This window comes from Aethina tumida, chromosome 5 (genome assembly GCF_024364675.1).
Source record: "Aethina tumida isolate Nest 87 chromosome 5, icAetTumi1.1, whole genome shotgun sequence".
Taxonomy (NCBI): domain Eukaryota; kingdom Metazoa; phylum Arthropoda; class Insecta; order Coleoptera; family Nitidulidae; genus Aethina; species Aethina tumida.
The window spans coordinates 24,478,784-24,492,998 of NC_065439.1; the positions used below are offsets into that span (position 1 = coordinate 24,478,784).

At 26.4% G+C, this 14,215-nt stretch overlaps 1 protein-coding gene across 10 annotated transcripts in view; it reads right to left on the reverse strand.

Annotated features, from left to right (window-relative positions):
* LOC109597654 (complexin) overlaps positions 1-14,215 on the reverse strand; it is a 326,764-nt gene that overhangs the window by 167,403 nt on the left and 145,146 nt on the right. For 7 of the 10 annotated variants that reach the window (XM_049967332.1, XM_049967335.1, XM_049967333.1 and 4 more), the window contains one exon: positions 12,652-12,682. The exons of 2 other annotated variants lie outside the window; for them this stretch is intronic. The gene's annotated coding sequence lies outside the window, so the exon portion shown is untranslated. Of the gene's footprint in view, positions 1-12,651; positions 12,686-14,215 lie in introns of all 10 variants that reach the window. One more of the 10 variants, XM_049967336.1, reaches the window with a different exon arrangement.

Sequence of the window (14,215 nt, forward strand, 5' to 3'; positions counted from 1 at the left end):
TTTTGTCTGCATTACACATAATTTTATTTCTTCTCGAATCTACTGTTTAGTATATACAAATTAAAAAACATAATCATTTTATTAAAAGAACGTTTCTTTTCAATTTAAATGAATTTTATAATTATTAAGTGTCTAAACATTTAGTACCTCCATTTAAATACAGATATCTTTATTCACATAGTTTTTATGTAACTTTTACTTCTCTCCCTCATTGTTCTGTGGTCCAGTGAATGTAATCCTAAGTCAAAATTGGACCCATTTTTAGTAGAAACCAGGATTTTTCTTGTGGTAAAGGAACCTCCATCAAATAATCATCTCCTCACAATCATTGTACTAATTTCAGCAGGTCCTATTTCCTCCAGGTTGTCGATTTATTATTTTTTTACATTCGAATTATCCAGTTATCAATTTTAATTCATGTTTTTGGAACACACACAAATTTTTTCGTAGTCACCACTTGACTAGTTTCTTAAAATTTATTGATAATACGAGATATTATAATCTTTTTTAAAGTTTCACTTCGACCAGTTGAAGACATTGAAAAGAGAAAGTATACAATTTTTTAAAAAAATATTATAAGATTTAATGGTTGCATTGTAGACACAATTCATATTTTTAATATAATTTAATAAGTTGCTGTAATTATGGCCACTACCGTATATTCTAATGTACTCTGTGCATTTCAATGTAAAATCAGGGGCTAAAAACATAAATTAAATGTTATAAATGTATATCTTTTGAAAGTCCTTAAGCACCGACTTGGTAATTACCCTAAAAACTCCCACAAATGGACCAAAGACGGCGAATATAATATTTGGCGAGTAATGGCACAGTCGCTGGTTTATGGGTTTATAAGGGCCGGCTTAGGTGGGATTATACTTTGAATTAATTTACGTTTTTCCCTTTTCGGAATTGCATTTCTAGACGCGCCGGATTAGAAAGGTCTTGGTTTATCAAGGCGTTAGATAAGCCAGGAAAGGGGAAGTACGGATTTCTCGAATTATTTTTTTTGCATCTTTAATTAATTTAAATTTATTGTTTAACACCAACATGTCAAAACTTTCATAAGAATTTCATTAAATTTTTAAAAAGCGCCAATTAAATTAAAAAGCGCGAAAATTAAAACCACTAAAACTGTTGAATAATTAAACAAAATATATGAGCAACATTGTTATTAATAATACGAAAGATCAGGAACTGTATTTTATGATTCTATTTTATAATAACATATGATTTTAATTATTTTTTAATAAAGAGATATTTTATTCATCACTATTATAATTTTTTTCACATAAAATATATAACATTTTAACCAATTTTCTCTATAATATAATATGAAATAATTAAAAATGTTATACAGAAATTAAATCTAACATGAAATTTGAATTAAAATCAGCATAAAAATAGAAATGTATTACCCTTATTGTTTATATAATAATTAAAAAAGTTATCCAGAAATTAAATCTAACATGAAATTTGAATTAAAATCAGCATAAAAATAGAAATGTATTTCCCTTATTGTTTATTTAACGTTTAGTCCATTACTTTTATTAAACTTCAACTGTGATGGAATATTCAAAAGTTAAAATATTATTTATATATTTTAAAAATTTTATATGCGTTTTACTGTAAAAATGCAAATATAATTAAATTTATTTGCCATCAGAAAAACATAAAATTTTAATTGAAATAACAATTTGCTAAAATTTAATAAATAATCAATTTTATTTTTCAACCTGTATTGTATGATTTATTTGTTGATATCTTATTGTGAAGAATTATTAGGAATTATTTTAATAAAAAATACTAGAAATGATTTTAATAATTATCAATTATTGTTTTTTAAAAATATAATTTTTTTGTACGTAAAATAAATATGGTATACAACGATTTTCTCTTAAAACACCAAATAATTTAAAAATTAATTCAAAAATGAATCCTAACATGAAATTTGAATTAAAATCAGTACAGAAATAAAAATCTATATTCCTCATTATTTATTTAACATTTTAGGTCCATTAATTTTATTAAACCGTAATGGAAGATTTAAAAGTTAAATATAATTTTTATGTATCTATTTTTATCATTTTTAACGTACAATTTACGTTTAAACTTCAACGATAAATAAATTTATCAACCATAACAAAAACATAAAAATTTAACCGATAAATTGTTAATATTTTTAAACTTTAATAAACAAAAAATAATCTATTTATTTGACAGCATTTTTCAATCTATATTTTATCATCTATTTGTTGGTATCTTGTTGCGAAGAATTGGAAAATTGATTTTGGCGTTGAGAAGTTTCAAAGAGACTTTTCCCGTATAAAATATTATCGAGTTGCAGAAACGTCTGTCACATACAAAACTCGTAATATTTTTCTGCACATGCGACTTCATGTAATAAATGGGAGCCATACATGACGCCTCGAAATTGTTCATTTTCACAGAAAGTATGTACTGTTGGAATAAAATTGAATTATTCATTGTGCCTAAGGTAGGCAAATATTTGAGCTGTATTTTTAACATGGTTTATGGTAATTTTTATAGTTTTGTCAGCTTTGTTTTACGTTTGTTCCTTAATATTTTAGCGGAATTAGGTTTATTTTTAAAAGTAATTCCGTGCAACGATAAATTTAGATAAAAGTACTAAAATAAATATCTTTCTAAAGTACCTGTAAAATTTAAAGGGTGTGAATTAAGTTTAACTATTATAAAGATTTCTTATATAAGATACATTATTTTATTTGATCCACAAGTTATATTTAAATATTTAATAATAAATTAATAATTTTAAGCTGATTTTGTTTCAAAAAAGTAACAGCAGAAAAAAGTAGAATAAAAATTTAAAACATTTTGTATAATAATAATAATAATAATAATAAGTTTATTTTAATATTTTACCGAATAAAATACATAAAACATATGGAACATTTTATTTAATTTTAAATATTAATTTTAAGATATCAAAGTTAATAAATTAATTTTATAAAATTAAACTATTCTATTAAGTCAACTCTTTTAAATAGAATTAAAAAAGTTATTATTTATCAAATTTACTTGTATTATGGTATTATTTAAAAATAATTTCAGGTGAATTTTATTAAAAACAAAAGCAGGAATAAGAAGGCTGGAGAAGAACTTATTATTTTTTTAACTGTGGATAAATTGAAAGTTTTAGTTATTAAAACATCTAAAACAGTTCTATCTTCCACAAAACATGAGTAACTATTATTTTTTATCAATTCAAATGAATCTGTGGAAATGTTACTATTTCATTATAAAATAAAATTCTATTGATGGGTCAGTCAGTCAGTTAGTGTTAATTAATCAATCAATTAATTAGTATTATTCTGATTAATCAGAAGAATTATATTACACTACATGATAATGATGAATAAGTGAAATTAAATTTGTTACCAACTGGAATTGTATTGATTAGTCAACAGAAATTACACTGTTTAAATTTTAATGAAATATTTACTGAAAATAAATAATTTTCCACAAATTCAGATTTAGAAAGTAATTAGTCACATTCAAGTATGAGCAACAAAATATGTCAAAATTGTAAATGTAATTTAACATTGATTTTATTTCATTAATAATATATAACTACAATTTCAATAACCATAAAAACAGTTTAAATATTTTGATATAATATAGTAATTTTTCCATATATTTTGGTGTAGAAAAAGATGAGACAACTTATACAATACTTTATAGAATATTTATTATAATATCTTCATTCAAGAAAACACATTTCCGTTTTCAAGGCTTTTACTGTAACCCACGCTTTTTATAACATAACTCAGAATTATATCTACCAAAATAAAAGTCCTTACTCGTGGAGAAACGCTAGCGGTATTGTATAATATAATGACTTAGTTCTGTATAAAAGGATACCCAATTTATTGTACTTTTTTCATAAATATAATGTCTAAATACGCTCTGTGTATGACACTAATCGCCAAGGGGGTCATAATATATATCCGGAAAGCCCCGATAATGCCGTGCGGTGGTTTTATTACAGATTTTTCGAATATAATACTGTTCTTGCCCGTCCCACTATAAAATTACTTGTACACGTACATAATTGAGTTCAAATCGTTTAAAAGCATTTGAAACTAGAGTTCCCCTATGCGGAATCCGGTAACTAAACATTCAGAATTGTTCCCGTACTCGAAAAGCAGTACGTGCAACCGGATTCTTCGGCGCACTAAATCACAAACGAGCAAACAAAGACGGCCGTAATGTAAAACAAACCAGCCACTCTGTCAATGGAGACGACGAAAATGTCGAACGGCGGCTCAAGTATTTGCATGGGCGGCTTATCGAACATAATAACGGTTACGAGGCGGCGCCGCCGCACCGGAAACATTTACAGATGTCTGTGTCGAATGGGCGAGCGGGACGCGATTATTGCGAATCGAGGCGGGGAACGCCGAACCAAAGATTAATCGAAACGGTTCGATAAACTCTTTTGCGGGGCGCAGCAAACATTCATAAAAGATGGTACTCGGTTATTGAAGTTTAATGTCTGTATTTTGGCCGATATGCTTTTAGTCCGTCTGGCAAACACTTTTACTTTGCGAGGGTTTTATCAAGGATGTAAGTAAGGAACGGGGAATTTTCTAATAAAAAAAACATAAAAGATAACCTAATTACAGTTTTTATGTTTATAATTGAATGAATGTTTTTTAAAATTGTCTAATTTTTAGGTTCAAGTGAAAATTAAATATTCGTTAAAAGCTCCTTTTAAAGCTTCGTAAAAAATTTCTTTAAAATTTTATTTACAAATACGCAGTTAACTTTTCAATGTAAGATGTTTAATAACATTTAATATTTTTGTTTAAAATTCATTTTAATTATGTTGTAATTTAATTTCCTTTCTCGAAAAATTATGATTTAATACAATTTTTTTTTCTTATTTATATCGAAAATCTTGTTGGAAATGGTAAAAAAAATACTGAGAAGTTCAATTCAATTTTCTATAATTTTTCTATGAAAAAGTTTTTGATATTTTTTACAGATCATAAGTTACCTGCTGAAAACTAAAAATTTTATTAAATAAATGGTATTTTACTGCTTAAAATTAAGCATTTTATTTAAATAAATAGATTTTTACAAAAATATTGATTGTTTATTATAATCAAAGTAGTATATATAGTTACACTAACAGACTTTTACTACAATTTGGCATGTTTTTTCAAAATTCACTTATAACTAGCAATAAGTATTGTAATTATACACTAACTGTAACATTACATATTATATTATTATATATTTTATCAATAACTTGTATAATTAAATAATTTATTAAACATTTATTTAGTTTATTTATAATCAGTTTTAATTAGTTTTAAATTTTAATTATTACTATTATTATTATTCTAGTAATTAAATAAATATGTTGTGTTAAATGGAAGCAAAAAATAATAAAACAATGTAGTTGTCTCTGTATTTTTAAAAGGCCATTAAATTTGAATTCAATTTAATAATTTGTTTACCAAAAACATAATTTTGTCATCAAATAATTCATAAAATATATTATAAAATAATGTTTAACATTACAGGCATTGCGAGAATTAATTAGGTCATAATAAATAATAATTAATAATATTATTTATTCCAATTAATGTTTGTGTTGAATTTTGTTTTAAGAGAAGTTTTAATGATAAAATATATTTGAATTTCTATAAATACCATTTTTTTATTTTTACCTTAAACCTTATCTTAAAGAAAACAATTAAATTTCCTATTTCCTCAATAATTTGACTACGGCTGTAAATTTTAATGAAAAAAATTGAATATCTTTAAATCCTACATTGTTTTTAGCTTAAAATATAAGAATAATTCCCTGAAGGCTTATTTTTAATTTGTTTAAAATTTAGAAACAACATTTCACGCCATTTTCAAAGTTATTTTATATATAGACCTCTGTTTTTCATTTTTAAAATGGTTAAAATTTAGAAACATTAATATAACTGAAGAAAAACAATTTAATTACCTCTGTCCTCAGTATACAACGCAATTTTCAATCACAAACTCTGAAGGATTATGTTTATTTTATTTGAAATTTAAAAGCTTTAGTCTAACTGAAAAAATAATAATAATATAATTTTCCCCCTTCTCAACATTTCACACTATTTTCAACGAGAAACAAAACACTATTTTGTATATTGTGCCTGAGTGTCTAAATTTTAATAACAAAATATATTTGAATTTCTATAGATCCGATAAGATTTCTTTATTTTTACCTTAAAATATATGAATATATGAACCAATAAGGTTATTTTCAATTTGATTTGATTTAATCTAACTTAATAAAAAACTACTTAATTTCCTACCATTCAATATTTCACGCAATTTTCAAATAGAAACAATCAGTTGTTTTTGTATACTGAGCCCACGGATCTAAACAAGCCATAAATTCAAGAAAATCCTCATTGTTTTCCCTTTTAAATCGACAGAGCACTGCGTAACATCTCTATTATTCAGTCTGATCCCGAGATGTTGGGGATTTGGAAATAACATCGTAAGTAAACGGAATTTACGCATTGGAAACTGATGAATAAAGTACGAGTAATCTCTTTGATTTAGTATATTAAACGAGAAAAAACCGGGTCGAAGATTTCGGATAAGAGAGTTATTACTTAATAAATTTTGTTTAGGGCGGCTTCTTTGTGTTCCCTCCCTGAATATTTTACATGAATGAACACTCCACGGAAGCTCCTAATATTTTATATTAAATTTTAAATGATAGCATTAAAAATTCAAATTAATTCTAACCAATTTCTAGTCAAATTCAAAATTAGGTTGGCTTGTTAGGGTACCAACTCGGGAGCTTCCCTCGTGCAACACTTGAACTCGCCCTGAATAATTTATTCACGGACATTCTAAATACATTTCCACCTTTTGTGAAACCCAACATAAAAAACGTGGACTTTTCTCGTAATTTATTGCGACATAAAACTTGCGACAAACTCATTCCGCTGTTTGACTAACCTTGCAGCGTTTACCTCGGCACGGAGCTTTGTTGCACTCCCGACAAAACTGCCCTGAATTAATGACGCAAACTTTTAAAAACGCGGTTATTTGTCCGTGTCGGACACATCAAATTACTGAAAACAAAAAACGCTGCTTTTCACGTGTTGTCCCCGAAAGCTGAATTAAAATCGATATTCCGTTTGTCAACTGTAATTACAACGGGAAAAATCTTTCAACAGAATTATTACATTGTGTACAGAACAGGTTACGTCGAAAACAATGGTCTAATAACTATCAAAAAGTTCAGCGAAACTCGGCGTGATAAAAGCCTCTTTATATACGTTCTTAAAATGCAGATGACGTGAAATTGCAGCGTCCCCGAATTGTATTTCATTTATAAACTTTAAATTGCATCCAGTCTTTTAAGATTCGAGCAATAAATCTTGTTCCTGTTTGGAACACCGTATAATTTAAAATAAATACTCGACGGAATAGTTCAGAGTTTTTGAAGAAAAATTAAACTACCATTATAATTTTTGAATTACACGCGACACACACACAGTTTAGTTAAAGATATGTATACTGTTGCGACACTGACACATTTTGGTGTTTCGATGGCCAAATGAAAGATATGCTCAATGTAACTTCGTAATTATGACCTTATTTGGTGAGGTCTCAGTTATGGTATGAGGAGGAATGTGACGTTGAGATTAATGCAATGACCTAACCAGTTCGCAGTTCAAACATTAACCCAATAAAAGATGTCTGGGACATTCTTGGGAGACTTAAAGAACTTAAAGGATTACTCGAAATTTTGTTTGAACCAAAATGAAATTTGAACCCAGCTTTTGAGTATGAACAGAATATGTGAGGCTGTCATTCATAACAGAGGTGTAAATATCCCGTATTAAGTCCAAATTTTTATTTTTTATAAACATCAACTTATGTTTTTTATTATTTTTTTGTAAACTATACTTTTTAAGGATTTTTGGTAACAATTATAAATAAAACTATTTTAAAATAAATGTCCAAAGAGTGTATTCGGTTATTTTTCCCGTTTTCAGAAAATATTAATAATAAATATTATTGGTATGGTGCGCTAATTACCATTATTATCAACATAATTTTCGAATCTAGTGGTAAAATTAATTATTTTTTGTTATTTCTTAAAAAAAAAATATATTAATAACATACATTTTGGATGCACAATTACATTTATGCTGTGGGATATATAAATTTACATTTATTAAATAATGAAACTAATAAAACAATAAAAATTTCCTGTTAGTAATATTTAAATTAAATGAGAAATGTTTACTATTTAAGTTAAATATATAAAAGAGTATAAAATAAACCTGTTTGTAATATTTGAATTAAATGTGAAATATATATTGTTAAAACTACCTAATATAAAATACATATTGTTTGTATTCAGTTTTAATTATTTTTAAATATTTACTATTATTTTAATTATTATATAAATTTTAATTAAACTTTTGAATGGAAGTAAATATAAGTAATAAAAATACGTAACTATATTACATTTTTATTTGTTGAATTCAATAAAATAATTATTTATCAAATTTCAAGTTTCAGACAAAATATATTTTTATTATTTTAATGCTTAATAAAAAATAATATAATTTGCATTTTTAATGTTTAGTTAATGTTACCTCAATATATTTCTACCAAAAATATAATTTTATTGTTAATGAAATATAATACAAAATAATTAATCTGTCAAAATTGAGTATTATAATTTGAACAATAAAAATATTTCTAAAGCTTTATTGAATATTTTATAATTTAATTATTTATGATTTTTTAAAAGTTTAATATAATTCCTTACTTTTAATTGAGAAAATTGCTTTTTCGAATATTAGACGTACTTATGACTATTTTTATCGATTGAATATATTAAATAAATAAAAACGTGGAACAAATATTGGTCTTATTTATTAATAATATAACATGTAATCTATGGGTTTTTATACAATTACCTTTATTATATACATACTTATTTAAGTTATGCATTAATATTTCAATAAAGCTTCAATGTTTTAAAAATTGTTTAGTTAACACTTACTCTGAAATGCATATTTATTAAAAATAGATGAAAATAAAAAATTTCGAACTATTTCGTTAGTTATTAAAACGAAAGTTTATTACCTATTCGGGTCGGATGCAAACTTTCTACTTTAAAATGCAGATGATGTAAAACTGCAGCATTGTGAGTTGTGTTTCATTTGAAACTTTAAATTACATAGATTCTTTTAAGCTTTATCAACTAAATGTTAAACTTGTCCCGGTATGTTGAGTGCTTTCAAGAGGAAACTTTTTAAAACAAATAAATCTTTATTCCCATTTCATTAAGTGGCGCATTCGCCATTTTTTTAATCGAGAATGCTGAAATTTAATTTTTATGAAACATTTTATTAATTCGTTTATTTATTTATGTGCCAGACACGTTAAAAGAAAATTTCTCTTCGTTTTAATATAGAAGAATTATTTCCATTGTTATAAAAGAATTCTAAATGAATTTCAGTTGTGGCCGCCACGGCAAAATCAAAAGCATGCACCAGACGTAAACAATGTTTCAGACGTTCCTTTTTAAAACATATTCCGTCGTATAATGCATTTATGAAGCATAAAACGGGGCAATTTCTTTTGGCGGAACATAGAATTAAACGGATACTTTATTGCGCTTAAAATGTTCTAAGTCTGAATTTATGTTTCGTAGTATTAGCATTGATAGCGTGGAACAGCATTGTACTGTTTCGATTAGATTTCGTAATGTATGTGTACCGACTTCCAAACGGTTTATATTTATGGACAGACCGGATCCGTTTCTATTTGCAAGCATTACCGACCCCAACCAAACGGGATCGTAACGGGAATGTTGCCCAACAAAGGAATTACTTTGCACTCGCCCACGCGAAACTTTCACGATTTATCGGGTTTAGTGTTTGTGTATTAGATTTTCTGACCTATAAACATTTTTGCCATTTCTAGATTCGATCTAATTTAGATAAATACAGGGTGTCATTAAATTGCACCGACAACATTTAACAGGTAAATATTTTATATTAACTGTACATTACTTGAAACTTTTTTTATGCACTAACTAAATCTTTAACAGAAATTGAGTTTTTTTTGATGATTTGTCCTAATTATTAGCTTTCACTCTAGTATTAAACGTTGTCGCTGTAATTTAAAAATTTCTTTTATGGAGTCTAGTCAACAAAGTAATAAACAAATAATTAATAATTATACCAACTTCTGAGACATAACTTTAAAAAAAATTAAACTTTTTTGTTAAATCATCCTTCAACCCACGTTATCGGTATAATTTAGGAATATCTTATGTAGACATAAAAGTTTGAAAAGTAACAAATAAATATTTAAAAAATGAATTGAACTTTTTTGATAAATCGTCCTAATTTGTTGCCTTTAATCTACTGTTGAGTCTGGTTGGTGTAATTTAAGAATACTTGCGTAGTCTTAAAAGTCTACAAAGTAATAAATCAATAATAAAAAATTATACCAACCTCTGAGACCTCTAATGTTGTACCTTCAATCTACAGTTAAGCTTTGTTGGTACAATTTAGATACAAAAGTCTTCAAAGCAATAAATAAATGATAAAAAATTATACCAATTTCTGATACTTATATTGTATCTTTTATAAGAAATGGATTTTTTTTACAAATCGTCCTAATTTGTTGCCTTCAATCTACGTTGTTGATATAATTTAAGTCTACAAAGCAATAAATAAATAATAAAAAATTGTACCAACATCTGAGACTTATAACTTTGATAGAAATTGACTTTTTAGATAAATCAGCCTAATTTGTTGCCTTCAAACTAGAGTTAAGACTTGTCCACACAAGCAATAAATGCACAATTACATTTATGCTGTGGGATATATAAATTTACATTTATTAAATAATAAACTAATTAAAAAATAAAAATTTTCTGTTTGTGATATTTAAATTAAATGAGAAATGTTTACTTTTTAAGTTAAATATATAAAATAGTATAAAATAAACCTGTTTGTAATATTTGAATTAGATGTGGAATATATATTGTTAAAACTGCCTAATATAAAATATATATTGTTTAACTTCTGAGATATAACTTAAAAAAAAAAATAAACTTTTTTGTTATATATTTTTTGCCTTCGACCCACGTTATCGGTATAATTTAGGAATATCTTATGCAGACATAAAAGTTTGAAAAGTAATAAATAAATATTTAAAAAATGAATTGAACTTTTTTGATAAATCGTCCTAATTTGTTGCTCTTCAAACCAATAAATAACTGATAAAAAATTATACCAATTTCTTTGTAACCTATAAGAATTAAATTTTTTTGACAGATGGTCCTAATTTGTTGTCTTCAATCTACAGTTAGACGTTGTTGATATAATTTATGAATACCCCATATAGTCTACAAAACAATAAATAAATAATAAAAAATTGTACCAACATCTGAGACTTATAACTTTGATAGAAATTGATTTTTTTAGATAAATCAGCCTAATTTGTTGCCTTCAAACTACAGTTAAGACTTGTCCGTATAATGTAAGCAATAAATAAATAATAAAAAAATATGTAACTTTAGTAGGAACTGAAGCAATACAGAAGTAATTAAAAAAGGTTTTCAACTTTTGAGACACAACTTCAACAGGAAATAAACTTTTTGATGAATCTTGCTAATTTGTTGCCTTACTTTGTACATCGTATAGTTACGTAATTCAAATAAAAATGAAATATCTGCAATTTAAAACGTTGAAGAATACATTTTAATTAATGATATCCAAAGCCACACTATAGTAAATTATTTATACCGCAGCAGAAACATAATTTGCTAAAACGCGTAGTTAGAATTAAACCGAAGTTTAAAGCTTCGCTTAACGATTTCCAAAGTAATTTTTGTCATATAAATTTCAATGGTTTTGTGCTTTTTCCCAATCTTAATTAAAACAAACGGTAATGCAGTCTACGTTTTGCGCAGCCATTGTGAAACGGAAAAAAGTCCACGTACTGTAATGAGTCTCGCTCTCGCGTAATATTAAACCGGGCGAAAAATTCGTAACGGCAACAAATATAATTGCACTCGACGCTGAACGATAAAGAATTGCACTAATGAAGCGGCAGAGGTATTTTAATCGGTCGCCTCGAATTTTATAAATCGGCACGATCTTTATTAAACACGAGAACCCAATCTCGGTTGCAAGTTTCATAATGCACGTCGTTAAGTCGAAAAGATAGCGGACGCATTAATCACCCGGTACGCTTATCTGTTATAATCGTTTTGGTGGGGAAAACAACACGAATGCGAATACATTTTTAACGCAATCAGAGACTTTAATTTCCTTCTTCCGGCGCGTCGTGTTTATCTGACGAGCTATTATTGCTAATTAGCTGCTTTAAGTACGAAATGGAACCGGCCCTCCGCTAGGTATATGAACAAAGTGGCGGGGGAGTGGAGAAAAAAATAATAATAAAGAAGCTGCGCCCGTGCATCTTATAATTGCGTTTCGGGATAATTTAATAAAGGTTTTTTTCTTGGGGGCTGGCGGGTACAATTCGTTCTAACGATGGAGTCGAGCTGTTTGAAAGGCGATTTTTACGAGGACCAGACTAATTAATTAGTTTGCTTACCTGTCGCCTGGCTTGTTGGACTAACGGTGATCTGCAAAAGAAACACTCAATTATTATTCTGTAAAAATTAAATTGTTTCGAAAAGGGGTTTTAATTTTATTGTACGTGTAGTTCTAATTCATTCTAATATCACTAGAAGTGAATATAAATAATTGACCTCTTCTAATTCAAGTCTAAACGTTGATTAAGGTCGAAAAATTGCTCAACCAATGTTTCAATGTTGAAGACACTAATTTTTCCTGAATTTTCTTAAATACTTCCCTGAGAATTTTAAAGATTACTTTTAAATCTTCCAATCCAAGTGTGAAGGTTGAAGACACTAATTTTTCCTGACTTTTCTTAAGTAATTCGCTGTGAAATTTTAAAAATTAATATGGAATCTTTCAACCAATATTTGAAGGTTGAAGACACTAATTTTTCCTGACTTTTTTTAAGTAATACATTGGGAAATTTTTAAAAATTAATATGAACTCTCTCAACCAATGTTTCAAGGTTGAATACATTAATTTTCCCCGATTTTTCTTAAGTAATTTGTTGAGAAATTTTAAAAGTTAATATTGAATTTTCCAACCAATGTTTAAAGGTTGAAGACACTACTTTATCCTGACTTTTCTTAAGTAATACATGGGGAAATTTTTAAAAATTAATATGAAATCTACCAACCAATGTTTCAAGGTTGAATACATTAATTTTCCCCGATTTTTCTTAAATAATTTGTTGAAAAATTTTAAAAACTAATATAGAATTATTCAACCAGTATATAAAAGTTGAAAACACTAATTTTTCCTGATTTTTCTCAAGTAATACATTGAGAAATTTTTTAAAATTAATATAAAACCTCTGAATCAATGTTTCAAGGTTGAAGACATTAATTTTCCTTGATTTTTCTTAAGTAATTCGTTGAGAAATTTTAAAAATTAATATAAAATATCTCAACTAATGTTTCAAGGTAAAATACATTAATTTTCCCCGATTTTTCAAGTAATTTGTTGAGAAATTTTAAAAATTAATATAGATACATTCAACCAATATTTAAAAGTTGAAGACACTAATTTTTACTGATTTTTCTCAAGTAACACTTTGAGAATTTTTTTAAAATTAATATAAAACCTCTAAATCAATGTTTCAAGGTTGAAGACATTAATTTTCATTGATTTTTCTTAAGTAATTCGTTGAGAAATTTTAAAAATGAATATGAAATCTCTCAAGCAATGTTTCAAAATTGAATACATTAAATTTCCCCGATTTTTCTTAAGTAATTTGTTGAGAAATTTTAAAAATTAATATAAAATCATTCAACCAATATTTAAAAATTGAAGACTCTAATTTTTACTGAGTTTTCTCAAGTAATACTTTGAGAATTTTTTTAAAATTAATATAAAACCTCTGAATCAATGTTTCAAGGTTGAAGACATTAATTTCCCTGATTTATCTTAAGTAATTTGTTGAATAATTTTAAGAGTTAATATTGAATTTTCCAACCAATGTTTAAAGATTGAAGACACTACTTTATCCTGACTTTTCTTAAGTAATACATTGAATATATTCAACCAATATATAAAAG